Raw genomic sequence first — 13,966 nt, 5'->3', positions numbered from 1 at the left:
TAACTGGCTTGTGGACTAAGCAGTAAAAATTAGGGAGTTTCAACTGGGTGAAGATGATTAAGGGAAGATAGATTAAGAGAAGAAAAGACAAAGGAATCTCACATATTCATCTAAAGTTGATAGCTTGTTCCAAATAAAAGAATGTAATTGCCTCCTTCCCACCCCAGCATTGATACAATATATATAATTAATTCATTCATTATATGAGTTTGCAAATTGCATACAATGTACTTTATTTGCTTTCTACTTAACATTTTATGTTAGCCAGATGCAAAGGTATGTAACTTATAAATGATAGAGTACCTTTACCCTTCCAAAGTTGTGAGTACAATTTCCCATAATTGAGAAATTAACCACACAGAGAGCAAAAACGAAAAAGCTTGTTAATTTTATTTAATATTGGTTAGACTTAATGCTATCTTTTTCAGGTCTTACTCATTTCTCTGTTTAACTTTTGGAAAAGCACCCACAGCATATCATGCAATCCCTATATGTGGCCTTGGTGTTGAAAAGTTACATATACCTTATTGATCATTATTTGCAACACCAGTCAGTTAATTCAGTGGTTATTCTGATATGTGGGTCTGTTTCAATATACAATTTTATACAATGTACAATTTTGAAGAATTTGGTTGCAAGGCATGGTAAGATTCTACAACTATTTAAGGTTTCATAGATTACAGTTGGCATTCCTACCAGTACCCAAAATAGCCAGAGTAGGCATTTTAGCTGCCAAACACTGCACTAAGCCATGTAAGTATGGAGGAAAACAAATGTGAACAATGGTTGCAAGAATTGGGTATGGCATGTCTAGAAAAAAGAAGGACTAAAGGTGACATGATAGCAGCATTCCAGTATTTGAGGGGCTGCCACCAAAAGAGGGATGGGATCAACTTATTTTCCAAAGCACCAGAAGGCAAGACAAGAAGCAATGGATGGAAACGAATCAGAGAGGAACAACCTAGAACTAAGGAGAAACTGGCCTTCACAAATTGTAGGTGCTTTATCAATGAAGGTCTACCCCAAACGTGACTATAGGGTGCATTCCAAAAGTAATGCAATTGAATTTCCCATGCCGCTCCTATTGCTCGGAGTGGGACCAAAGCACTTGGAGTAGGTGGGGGGGACACTAAGCTTTACTGCAAAATCAGTCTCATTGCTTTCCAAGCCGTGGAAGTGGCAGGATGTCAGTTATTATAAACCTCTGCACGCCAATTATTATAAACTTCTGCACGTGTCATGAAAAAAATGGAATAGACGATCAAGCAGCGTTATGTGATTAGGTTTTATGCTAAACTGAAAAAATCTCTTGAGGAGACTAACAAAATTATTTATGAGGCTTATAGGGACTCTTCTCTGTCCTTCTCGCAAGTTTTGAGGTGGTTAAAGGCCTTTAAGGAGGGTCAGGAAGAGGTTCATGATGAACAACACTCTAGACGACCGTCAACCAGCAAAACTGACAACAATGTGGCTCGTGTTCGACAATTATTGGACTCTGACCGTCGACTGAGTATCAAGATGGTTGCCAATGAACTTGTCATCTACTGTTGTGTTTCACACTGTTACTGAAGATTTAGCGATGAGGAAAGTGTGTGCTAAGTTTGTGCCCAAGGTGTTGTCAGATGACCAAAAGACCAACCAAGCGGAAATTTCAAGTGAACTTTTGCAACATATAGAAATTGAACATGATTCTTTGGACAGCATCATCACTGGTGATGAAACCTGGGTTTTTGAATATGACCCAGAAACAAAACAGCAAAGCTCTAAGTGGTACACCAAGCACAAAAAGGCAAGAATGAGCAAATGAAAAGTGAAAACAATGCTCATTGTCTTTCGACAGTAAAGGAGTGGTCCATAAGGAGTTTGTTCTTTAAGGACAGACAGTTAACGGTGCCTACTTCGTGGATGTGCTGGGAAGACTCCAAAAAAGGGTCATCAGGAAGAGAAAAGATATCTCCGCTACCTGGCAACTCCCTCATGACAATGCACCCTGCCACAATGTGCTACAAGTCCATGAGTTCCTGGCCAAACACCAGGTACCAATGCTGCCCCCCTCCATAGTCCTGATGTCAACTCAGCAGACTTCTTTTTGTTCCCTTGGATTAAGGCAGCCCTGAAAGGAACCCGTTTTTCACCCATAGAAGAGATCTAATCAGCTGTGACAAAGATCTTGCGAGAGATCCCCAAAGATGCCTTCCAGGGTACATGCCAGTCATGGCAGAGTCTCTGGAAAAAATGTGTAGAGGCCCAAGGACAGTACTTTGAAGAATTTTAAGTGTTTGTGCAAATCTGTTCCATAAATTACTTTAAATATAATAATTGCATTAATTTTGGAACGCACCCTGTAAGTCAAGCTCTCTTATCTTAATATTAAATAGGACACTGCTACCTTTCAGATTATACTTGTACAGATCCTGTTAAAATTGATGTGACTTTCTGGAAATATAGTTATTCTCTGCTATTTAAAAGACAATACAATAGCACTAGGCTTCTTCATGTCAAGCATATTTTTTAAAAAGCTTCTTCATTTTGTTAAGTTGTCTAGAACAATAATAAAGCAGTCTTTAAAAAATAAGTCTAATAATTTGAATATTCTATAGGCATTTAGAGTTATTGACTTATCTCTTTACAGCAAACAATTACAGCACAGTCTGATTATCAATCAGTATAAGGGCAGATTAGATGGACCATGAGGTCTTTTTCTGCCGTCAATCTTCTATGTTTCTAATTGCTGGTCAGGAGGCCGCTAATCAATTGCTTGTGCTAATCAGGCTCTGCATTGTTTGCTGCAAAGAGGTAAGTTGCTGGGAGGCAGAAACAAAAGGGTGGGGGTAGCTGGGTAGGGCTACATTCAATGTATAAGATGTACCCAAAGTTTTTTCCTCTTTTTGAGGATAAAAAGGTATGTTTTATATTCTTAAAAATATGGTAATCTTTTATGGACACCTTCCCTGAGTGATAAAGATGCTGAAACTAGAACTAATTTTATATACATTCAGTTTAAACTGCTTAATCTCTATTTAGTCCATGATTAAGTACATGAGCATTTAGCCAAACAGAATCATAACTGTTTGCCATTTCAATATCTCTCTCACAATCTATTTATTTATTTTTTATTTATTTATTTTGTCCAATATACAATAATACACAATGAAGGTTATAGAGGATATAGTAGAGAAGATATAGGAGATATAGGAGAGACTATAGGACAGGGGACGGAAGGCACTCTAGTGCGCTTATGTACACCCCTTACTGGCCTTTTAGGAATCTGGAGAATTCAACCGTGGATAGTCTAAGGGTAAAATGTTGGGGGTTAGGGGATGATACTACAGAGTCTGGTAATGAGTTCCATGCTTCCACGCTTATTTGCATCTAAGACCAATTCATTTTAGAATAAGCCTAAAAGAGTACATCCCAATCCAATATTACCAGATCAATGCCACACTCTTGCCTCATGTGTTCCAGAAAAGATCACTCCACTCCAGGAAGGTCCTTGATTTTCCAGATATGAACTTTTGGTCCATATGTTCTTTACATGTGATAAAGCCATGCCTATGAATCTACAGTAAGGCAGTCTCAAAGATGCCACAAAGTAACACTCAAATAGAACATCACATCCCCCCCCCCTCCAGATTAACGTCACAGAAGGCTAGATGGCAGAAAGTTCCTGTTAAATGTTAAGCCTCTAAATATTTGGTCAATGAAGGCATCTCCTTTGATCTGCATCTGCTGCACAGATGATCCCATAATGACCTAAAGGCAGCCAGGCAATCTAGGTTGGCTTGAGTAAAATAGATTGAACATTCCCAGATTAATAACATTTTGACACACCTTCTGAGAGATGTGTCAAGCTCACCAACAGAGAAGAGGGCTTTTTGCATGTGGCCTAAGGGAATTTAGCAAAAGCCAAATGCTAGGGGTGGGGGGAGCACCAGTAATTCAGAGATTAGCAGGGACCAATAATTGTCCAGGGATAATAGTCTCATTATCTACAATTTCCAAGCACTTAAGGTCATTTTTTAGGCCATTAGCGATTTTGTCTCTTTTTCTCTGCATATATGTATCAAGTAGTAGACATTCTTGAAAGTGAGATGAAAGATGAGCTGATTGTCTTCAAACCTGAATGGCAGGCTTTCAGAAAATATCTTACAGAAGCAACCTGATTTGTTGATTTCAACCAGAACTGTATACCAGATAGTCTTGAAAATAGATTGATCAGCCCTCATTTGAAGGCTGAATAAATGTTTGGAAACTTTTAGTTTTTTAAATAATGCTTGTTGGCTTTCTTGGATGCTAGAGGGAATTTTATTTCTGCCACCAACCAATAAAACCAATACATTAAGGTAAACTAAGATCAACTAATAGTAAATTAGGAATATATGCAAATTCAAAACTTTTTCTATCTAGCTATTTGCACATTTCAACAGTACCAAAATTTGGCTACCATATAAGATAGCAATAGCACTTAGACTTATACAATGCTTCATACTGCTTTGAGCCTTCTCTAAGCATTTTACCGAGTCAGCATATTGCCCCCAACAATTTTGGTTCTCCTTTTACCGACCTCTGAAAGAAGGAAGACTGACTCATCTTTGAGCTGGTCAGGATCGAACTGTGGCAGTCAGCAGAATTAGATTGCAATACTGCATTCTAATCACTGCACCATAACAAGTCTTATTATGCAAGTAGAAGTCATTGGAGAAATCAGGAAAATCTCATTAAAGAAGATGTTGTTGTTGTTGTTGTTGTTGTTGTTATTATTATTATTATTATTATTTATTAGATTTGTATGCCGCCCCTCTCCGCAGACTCATGGCGGCTCACAACAGAGATAAAACAATATGTAATAACATATAACATACTCCAGGGCACCGGAGGGCCAGACGAGGAACAACGGCTGGAAGCTGACCAAGGAGAGATTCAACCTGGAAATAAGGAATAACTTCCTGATGGTCAGAACGATCGACCAGTGGAACAACCTACCAGCGGACGTTGTGAACTCCAATACTCTGGACATTTTTAAGAGGAAATTGGACTGCCATTTGGCTGGGATGCTATAGGGTTCCTGCTTAGGCAGGGGGTTGGACTTGATGACCCGCATGGTCCCTTCCAACTCTAACAATAAATAAATAAAATAAATAAATCTAATATTCAGTCTAAAATAACAATTTTACATTGAAAGCCTAAAAAGCCCCATTATATAAGAAACATACACACAAGCATACCACACATAAAACTGCATAGGCAAGGGGAGATGTCTCAGTTCCCCCATGCCTGATGGCAGAGGTAGGTTTTAAGAAGCTTACAAAAGGGAAGGAGGGTGGGGGCAGTCCTAATCCCTGGGGGGAGTTGGTTCCAGAGGGTCGGGGCTGCCACAGAGAAGGTTCTTCCCCTGGGTCACAGCATCCCCGGACCAGATTTAGTGACGAAGGTCCAGTTGTCCTGCTCAGCCTTCTCGATGGTGCTCAGCCTTCTCAATGGTACCTCCGTGATGAAAATCCACCAGAAAAACATTGCGGAGCAGCAGGGCATCAGGATCTTATTGAAGGGTGCTCTCTTCCGGGCTCCAAATCTCCCCATCTCTTGAATGCGGCTACAAAGGATGGCAACATGCAGCGAATGACAGGCGGCTACAATCTAACTAGCGGCCGCCATTACCGCTTTCCAGCTGATCAATCCGACAAGTCTCCACAGCGAGGAAGACAAAAAACGCCACGGGAAAGTGGGGCATTGACATCTTTTTGCGCAGCAAATGCTCACCTTCCGGACTGCAGACGAGCTGCTGAGCCAAGTGTATAATTTCTTATATTTTTCAAGATTATTCTTGAAAAATAAGTTGCATGAGTCTCTGTAAAGACAAAGAACAGTGATCCCACAGGAGTCACAGGAACAAATACATTTTGCACAAGGAATTTCACTAAATCTAACAACTGTTGATGAGATGATGTTAAATTGATCCTGTATTTAGACCTAGAAAATGAAAGTGCTTTAATGGTCATCTAGAGCAACTGAGTTAATTCCCTATAATTTCACTGAATAGAATTTTACTTCTGGTTTCCCACATTTAATACTCTTTGATTAAGAACTTGTTCAAATCCCAAGGGAAACAATCTCTTCAGGGAATACATTAATTAATTAATTAATTAATATCATATGGAGTTGGGCTGGAATTTGTTGATCAAGGCCTTTAGTGCAAAAATTAACAGTGAAAATTAAAGATAAAACCCCATTCCCTGGTTTCCACTTTAGTAAGATCTGCATTTATTTGGAGCATCACATATCACACACATTGATGCTGTCCTCAAAGTATTTAATTCTAATATTTTTTTGAGGATGGTATCAATATGTGTGATGTATGATGCTTAATTGAAGCATCATAATTGAACATCATAAAGGGCTAATGTGTTTGCTTCATATAACTTTAATGTTGCGGGGATGTTTTTATTGGAGGGAGGGAGGCCACTATGGCAGACGATTCTTAAAGAAACAGTTTGCATGGCATCTTCAACATGACTGTCTATGACAAGGCTGCCAAACTCCCAGCCCATGGACCAGATGTGTCACATGCTGGCCATGCCCACACCGTTTTCAACAAAGGGGGGGGGGAAGTCCAGATACATCACATGACCCCACCATGATGATGTGAGTTTGACCCCCCTGGTCTATAGTATGGAAAATCATGTCGATATTTAAAATGATTTGCTGTTGTATGACAAAGTTCATTTTCTGGGCGTTTTAGAAATCACACAGATTTGTTTTCAAAGTAACTAGTCTAGAAATGTTCTATTCTTTAATACATGGCATGGAGAATGCCTGGAGAATTATACTTAATCTCACATCATCTGTGAAAAGAAACACTCAGTGTAATTGTTTTCCACCTTTATGGGATGCTCTGCTAAATAATTTAAATGCTCAAAGATGGCTTTGATGTAGGAATGAAACAAAAATGCAAGTTTGTTTCATTGCCTTCTCTTTCCTAGCTGGAATTTCATCTGAAAGCAGACCTAATGGATTACATCTGACTCTCAATTATTAATTTATAAAGGAGAGTAAGCAGGTGTTAATCAATTGCTGAACTCAGGTTTAGTCCGAGCTTTTTATCTGGAAATGCAGGATGATGGAAAGAAACTGGCTGGATTTTACATGTAAAGTTGTAGCATTCTAGTCTTGGGAAAACAGAAGTGCCTAGTGAAAGTGCTGTACTTTCAAAAGCAAAGAAAGCATCATGGGTGGATGTAAATATATGGCTTGTTAGGCCTTTGTTGCAGAGTAATTTTTATTGTGCACATTTTTTAGAAAAGTAACATTTTAAAACTAGTATATTCTTAATATTTTAGCAATAATTCTTTTACAAAAGACCTAAAAATTATTTAACACAAATATAAAACAATAAACAACAAATTAAGAATTTATACATCTGCAAGTCTGTATAAGCAAAGCCATTACCCACTGTCCCCACCCTGGAATCCGCCAATGGCAGGGTGTCAAACCAATGAGGGTTTCAGTTTTTACTACCAGTTCTGTTGACGTGGCTTGGTGGGCATGGCATGTCTTGGTGGGCATAGCGGGGGAAAGATTCTGTAAAATCTCCATTCCCGCCCTATTCTAGGGGAAGGATACTGCAAAATCCCAATTTCTTCCTGATCAGTTAGGCCTTGGGAGGCAGAAAATAGATGAGGGCAGGGGCAGTCAGCCGTGATAGTTACTGGTTCTGTGAACTACTCAAAATTTCCACTACCGGTTCTCCATAACTGATCAGAACCTACTGAAACCCAGTTCTGGGTCAATCTCATGTCATTATGGTGGTGTCACATGACATATCGGGACCTTCCTCCCTTTGCTAAACTGGGCATGGGCATGGGCAGTGCGTAACACATCTGGCCTGTGGGTGGGAATTTGAAAGCCCTGCTAAAGTGTGTTCCATAATTCTAAGTATTTGGTCATCCTCGGACATGCAGTCAATCAAATCTTTATTACAGCCATAGACAAGCATAATGACTATGGAGATTCTCAGTCATCCAGGTCCTGGTTCTCCCAAAGGTGATTTTTCAAAAAGCAACTGGACTTTGTTTTTTCCTTGAAGATGTTTTGCTTCTCATCTAAGAAGCTTCTTCAGCTTTGAACCTTTCGTATAGGCCAACATAAGTCCCAACACATTTAGAGGAACATCTGGTGAGATGACGCAACAGCTTCAAACTTAATATTAATCGCTCCAAACTTGACTGTAAAAAATATGACTTCAACAATTGAGTTGTTGAAGCGTGGAACTCATTACCGGACTCAATAGTGTCAACCCCCAACATTTCTCCCTTAGACTCTCCATGATTGACCTCTCCAGGTTCCTAAGAGGCCAGTAAGGGGCGTACATAAATGCACTGATGTGCCTATCGTCCCCTGTCCCTTCTACTTCTTTTCTTTTTTTACTTTCCATCTTTTTATACATTACTTGATGTCTGTTCTCTTTCATATGTATTGTATATTGGACAAAGAATAAATAAATAATAATAAATAAATAATGACTTGCAGGAGATTGCACATAAGTGAACTCCATCTGATAATTTAAATTTTTTTATTCTATAAATACTGGGTAGGAAATTTTTAATTGAATTTTTATTGACGCTCATGGTATCAGGATCAGCTGTGGTTTCACTGAGACAAGCTAGGTTTGGAGAAGTGCTGCATGCTGATAACAAAGAACGTAACACTTAGAGGACACCAGGTTGGAGATGGCAGTGATAAGCAAATTTTGCCTGCCCATCCCACTTTCCTTACAGAGGAATTCTCACTATAAGAACCAGTCAGAGGATGAACAGAACACAATTCATTGAGAATAACAATTGCTCCTTTTGATCACCACTTGTTATTCTAAGTTTGATTTTCTTGTTATGATAATGAGTATAACTGGCTGCTTTGTAATTCAGTTGTAGAAATTCATGTAACAAACCTTATGAAATCCTGTCATAAATTAATATATTTGCCCTTTAGAGTATATATTATAAGTCTAGGAGACTGAACTATGATTAGCTCAGCGGCCACATCAGATTTGCCATAGTGTGGTGAAGGCTGTATTCAAAAATGGGTAGGATTTGGATATCTTGGAGATTGTGATTCAAAGGTTTAAGATCAATCAAGATGATTTCAGAAGAATCTTGCTTTTTGACATCTCCCTCCCCCCCAAAAAAAAGAAAATAAAAGAAAACATGCAAAGCAAGGACTGATATTCTGAAGACCAATAACTGAGAATATTTGTAGCTCAGGGTTAAAATGAGGGGTCCTTGGTGCTATCTTTAGCTTGCTTGTTTTCTTTCAGAAATTTCATTACTCAAACTAGATAACTGTCAGGCTGAAGCCATCATTTGGAGTTAGAGAGTTTGGCCTGCCACAGTAGAATAGTATTATGGGAACTGGGAGGGGTAGTTGCATGAGAGGGAAAGATACTAGCCACAACAAATTCCTTTCTTGGAGTCCAAAGACATCCTTTGTTCTACACCAGCGGATGTAAGGAGGAGGTCAGTGAAATCCTTGCAGTTGGACTGGTCCTCATGATGAACTTGTGGGTGTGGGGATGGGGGGATGAAGCTTAACCTGGGTAGGGTACTGGAAGGAAGTTAGTATTGGGATGGCAACAGCATGACCAACATGGCTCTGATAATAAATCGAACCTTGGGTGAGAGAATTGGACTAGAATCTGATTTATTTCTCAGATGCTGTGAGAATTATCTATGGAATCTAGGCATCTAAGGCCTAGATAGATACAAAACACTCTTATTAGAGTACTAAACATCTGACCTTTTGGACAGTGGACCTTGCCAGAAAATGCAAAAGAACAAAAACATGTTTACATCCTGTATCAGAGATGAAGAAATCCTATTTTCTAGGCCAAGAAACATTCATAAAGGAAGAACAACAACTTGATGGATTAATCTAGAGAGTTCCGAGGAACTATGATGAAATTGGATGCAAGGCAACCCCATATATGGACAAATAGTGGACAGGAAGAAGTGGGTGTAAACGAGACATAAAAATTCTATATAAGATGATTCTTGTAGTTAGGTACTTTACCTTCTGAGGTTCACGGGTATTCTTCCCGTGACTTCTCTAGGTCCCTGTATGATACTTTATGCTCATACTGGAATCTTTGTTATTTTTATGTTATGTTTGATATATGTTTCTATGTTATATATCATGTTGTTAATAAAGATTTTTAGCTTTTATTCTCTTGGTCTGGGGAATTTTTCTTACAGAAGCTATTTGGGGTGCTGACAATAACATTATCAGTGATAGTTGATGATGATGTTACCTAGTTTGGGTAATGAAGCATCTGCAAGAAAACAAGCAAGCTCAAAGAGCACCAAGGACCCCTTATATTTTGGATAAAGATGAGAGATTTCAAAGGGGGCAGCTTTGTGTGTGTGTGTGTGTGTGTGTGTGTGTGTTTTAAGGAGAATGAGGAGCCCCTTGCAGAAAATGTTACCTAAGCACTTAAAGTTACTTAGCAAGCAATACCATCACAATTCACCTAGAGAAAGCCAGCACAGTTCCAGTTTCTCACACTAAAGGCCCTTCCTAAGAGCGAGCGAGAGGGAAATAATCTTAATAAAAAATGCTGCAAGAGAAACCCCTCTGCAAATGTTGAAAATGTCACATCATAATATGCCATTATTTCCAATATATTGCAAATGACAAGAACCAAAGGGCAACATTAGGAAGGAGGGAGGAAGAAAGAAATAAAAGTTGAAACAGCCCCGGGATAGATCTTTTCATAGAAAATGCTATAAATTCCCCCAAAAGACTGTCTGCTGGGGTTGCTACCACCATTCAATCAGAAGTGAGTGGGAGAGCCCCATTTGTACTGCCTTGGGAGAAACATCGTGCTGAAAATATAGGTGTCAATGTGCTCAGCAACTTTTCCAAGCTTTCCAAGGAGGCTTTCTTTTCTACTGCTGTCATTCTGAGTTGAATGAAATGCTTTCCCCATCTCCTGCCAGGAAAGAAGTGGCTCAGCTCAGGGGCAGACCCAACTAAGTTGGAAGAAATAAATTGGCTTTAGCTGAGTGGCAGAGCACATGTGTGTGACATGCAAGAAGTTCTATGTTCAATATCTGACCTCACCAGCTATAAGGTTTTTTGTTTGAAGCTCTGGCAAAGGCCGTCAGTCCTTCTGATGAAACAGTCTTGTGTTTGATTTGCTGGGGCATCAGACAGCTTCTTTTGTTCCCAAGGACAGGAAGAATTGATGAAGCAAACTGCTTTTTGTTATGTTTTTTTTTTGTGTGGAAAACCCTTACTATTGCATTGTTCTAATTCAGGCGTCCCCAAACTTGGTAACTTTAAGACTTGTGGACTGTAACTTCCAGATTTCTCCACCCAGCTATGCTATTTATTAGCAAAGAATTGTTCGTCTCATTTGTTTAGGGCAAAGGATAAGATAATTTTGAATCTTAATGGATGGGCATTTAAAGATAGTCCTTGTTTAACAACACAATTGGGACTGGCAACTTGGTTGTTAAGCAAAGTGATCAGTAAGTGAAAATCATGTGACTGCGATGGTGCTTGCCAATTTACTTTACTACTTCTAACCCCCATAGTCCAGATTTAATAGTTTAGCTCTGAAACCTCTAGGAATATTACTTTTCATAATCATTCAATCTTAAAGGGCCATTTGGCTGCTACAAAACTGTCTCACCTTTCATAAACAGGTCTGTCAAGACCACTTCCTACTAAATTAGAAACCCAAACCAGACATGTTCAGATTAAGCATCATGTCCTACTAGTTTGCCCTGCGCTTTGTTGCTAGGAGAATAATGGAAGCTGTGTGGGTGGCTGCAACAATCTTGTGCAATTTTTTTTTTTGTTTCCTTCTTAGACTCAAAGAAGAAAAGTAAAAGCAATACAGGCATCTTAGCAGTCCTTGTTAGCTCAAAATATTCCACAGCATCCTATTCCAGCAGCAATCAGATGCCCCTTCACACAGTTCTACCATTTGATAATTATATACAATTCTTATTGGCAGCATTTGGATCTCACCCTAGTTTGGGCCAATTTAAACAGGATATCCAGACACTGCTTTTCTACATGAAGACTATCAGTATATCATATACTGTCTACTTTCTCTTAAGGTCTCATAGCAGAGATGTTATATTACCTCCCCATGTATGTATGAGGTTTTACATGGCTTCTGGACTACCTCTTTTTTATGTAGTATATGTCCAAATGGTTTGTTTTATTACAATGATCATCGGAAAGCATTACAATATTCAGTTCATCCTGCAATTGCTTCTATCCTGGTCTTAGTCCTCAGCAATGCTTCTGTTCTTTGCAATTATGGTAACATGCAGACAACAACACATATGTATATTTGTCCTTTGTGTCCCAACCAATGTATACTTGAGGATCATGGCAGTGTCAGAAAACAATGCTGCTATAAGATGTTTAATTTGTATACATTTTTATCTTGTATTTCATATTTTAAATTTTATATCATATTCAATCAGAACACAGCTGGAAGGAACCTTGAAAGTCTTCTAATCCAATCCTCTGCTCATTTCAGAAAAGTGGCTGCCCAGTTTTTTCTTTAAAGTATTTTGCCGAAGAGCCGGAGTAACGACACAGACACAAGAGCTGGATTTAAAACTGGGTCATTTTTATTAAAATAAATTAGCATAATTTAATTTAAATAAATTAGCATATCAACATAACTAACTATGACCCAAACAATGGACCTGCAGGGTCAAACAAATACTTCCGGGGTGGAAATGACGTAACAAATAAACATTCCTGGGCAACTTATGGGCGTAGCTCCATGCTAGTCCAGGTGAGGGACCCCTCCCTCACCTGAGACCCTGCCATGCACTTGCATGAGGGGGGTCCCGCCGGCTAACCCCTAACAGGGGACTTAAAGGTGCGGGACCCAAAGACAGGTTCCCCCCATCTGCTCAGGTCGCCACCATCACAAGCTTGGAGAGAACCTGTCAATCATCCCCAAAGATGCCCAACGGAGAACACGCAGTTGCTAAACCACCACCCAGTTTTCCGCCCCTAACCTGCCATGGAGCGGGGGTCAGATCTCTATCTTGGCCCCCCGACTCCCCCCTCTAACTGCGCCAGCTCATGCAGAGACCGCTGCAGGTCCTGTGAGAAAAATGGTGTACCACTGTTCTGACAGGGGAACACCGTCAGCCCGGTAAAGCCAAGGCTGATCTATGGGGATGAGGGAATGGGCCACTACAACCCAACCTAATTCCCTAACTACCGTACCCAGGGCCTAATTAGCTCCCCGCTAAATCGGTGAATGGCCCTAAGGGAAATGGCAACCCACAAATGATCCCCTGGAGGATCGAAGACCACACCACATGCATGGTGGGCCACACAGTGCGAAGCTACCGCAGGCCTCCGCAAGCCTGGCAGGTCAACAGACCTCCAAGCGGGCACTGGTCATTGCCACCGAGGAGCAAGACCAGCCACCTGGGCGCAGCAATGGGATGCCGCCCTCCCAGTACAAACTGGGCGCAGCAATGGGATGCTGCCCTCCCAGCACCACCTGGGCGCAGCAATGGGATGCCGTCCTCCCCGGATCACCTGGGCGCAGCAATGGGATGCCGCCCTCCCCGGACCACCTGGGCACAGCAATGGGATGCCGCCCTCCCAGCCATAGCGGTAGAAACACCCTTCCCACCGCACACCCCTTTCCCCCAGCCGGACAACAATGACCCAGCCGCCAACAACGGTCGGGTCCTCCCGGCGGTACTTTGCTGCTGAGTGGTCGGACCCAATCGCTCTATGACCCCAAAGCAACACCGTCGGTCGCGTCCTGGCGGGGTTGAATAGAAGAGGGCCAAAGGTGAACCTGGCCTAAGATCTTACCCCGGACCCTCAGCCAGCCATTCGTACCCTAAAACAGGCCGCTGACTGCCAGCGGTCGACTTCCCTGAATCCTCCGTATCGAGAAACACCGTTTCGCACTAGT

The sequence above is a fragment of the Erythrolamprus reginae genome, chromosome 2 (genome assembly GCF_031021105.1).
Source record: "Erythrolamprus reginae isolate rEryReg1 chromosome 2, rEryReg1.hap1, whole genome shotgun sequence".
NCBI lineage: Eukaryota > Metazoa > Chordata > Lepidosauria > Squamata > Dipsadidae > Erythrolamprus > Erythrolamprus reginae.
This window is presented reverse-complemented; position numbering follows the sequence as displayed.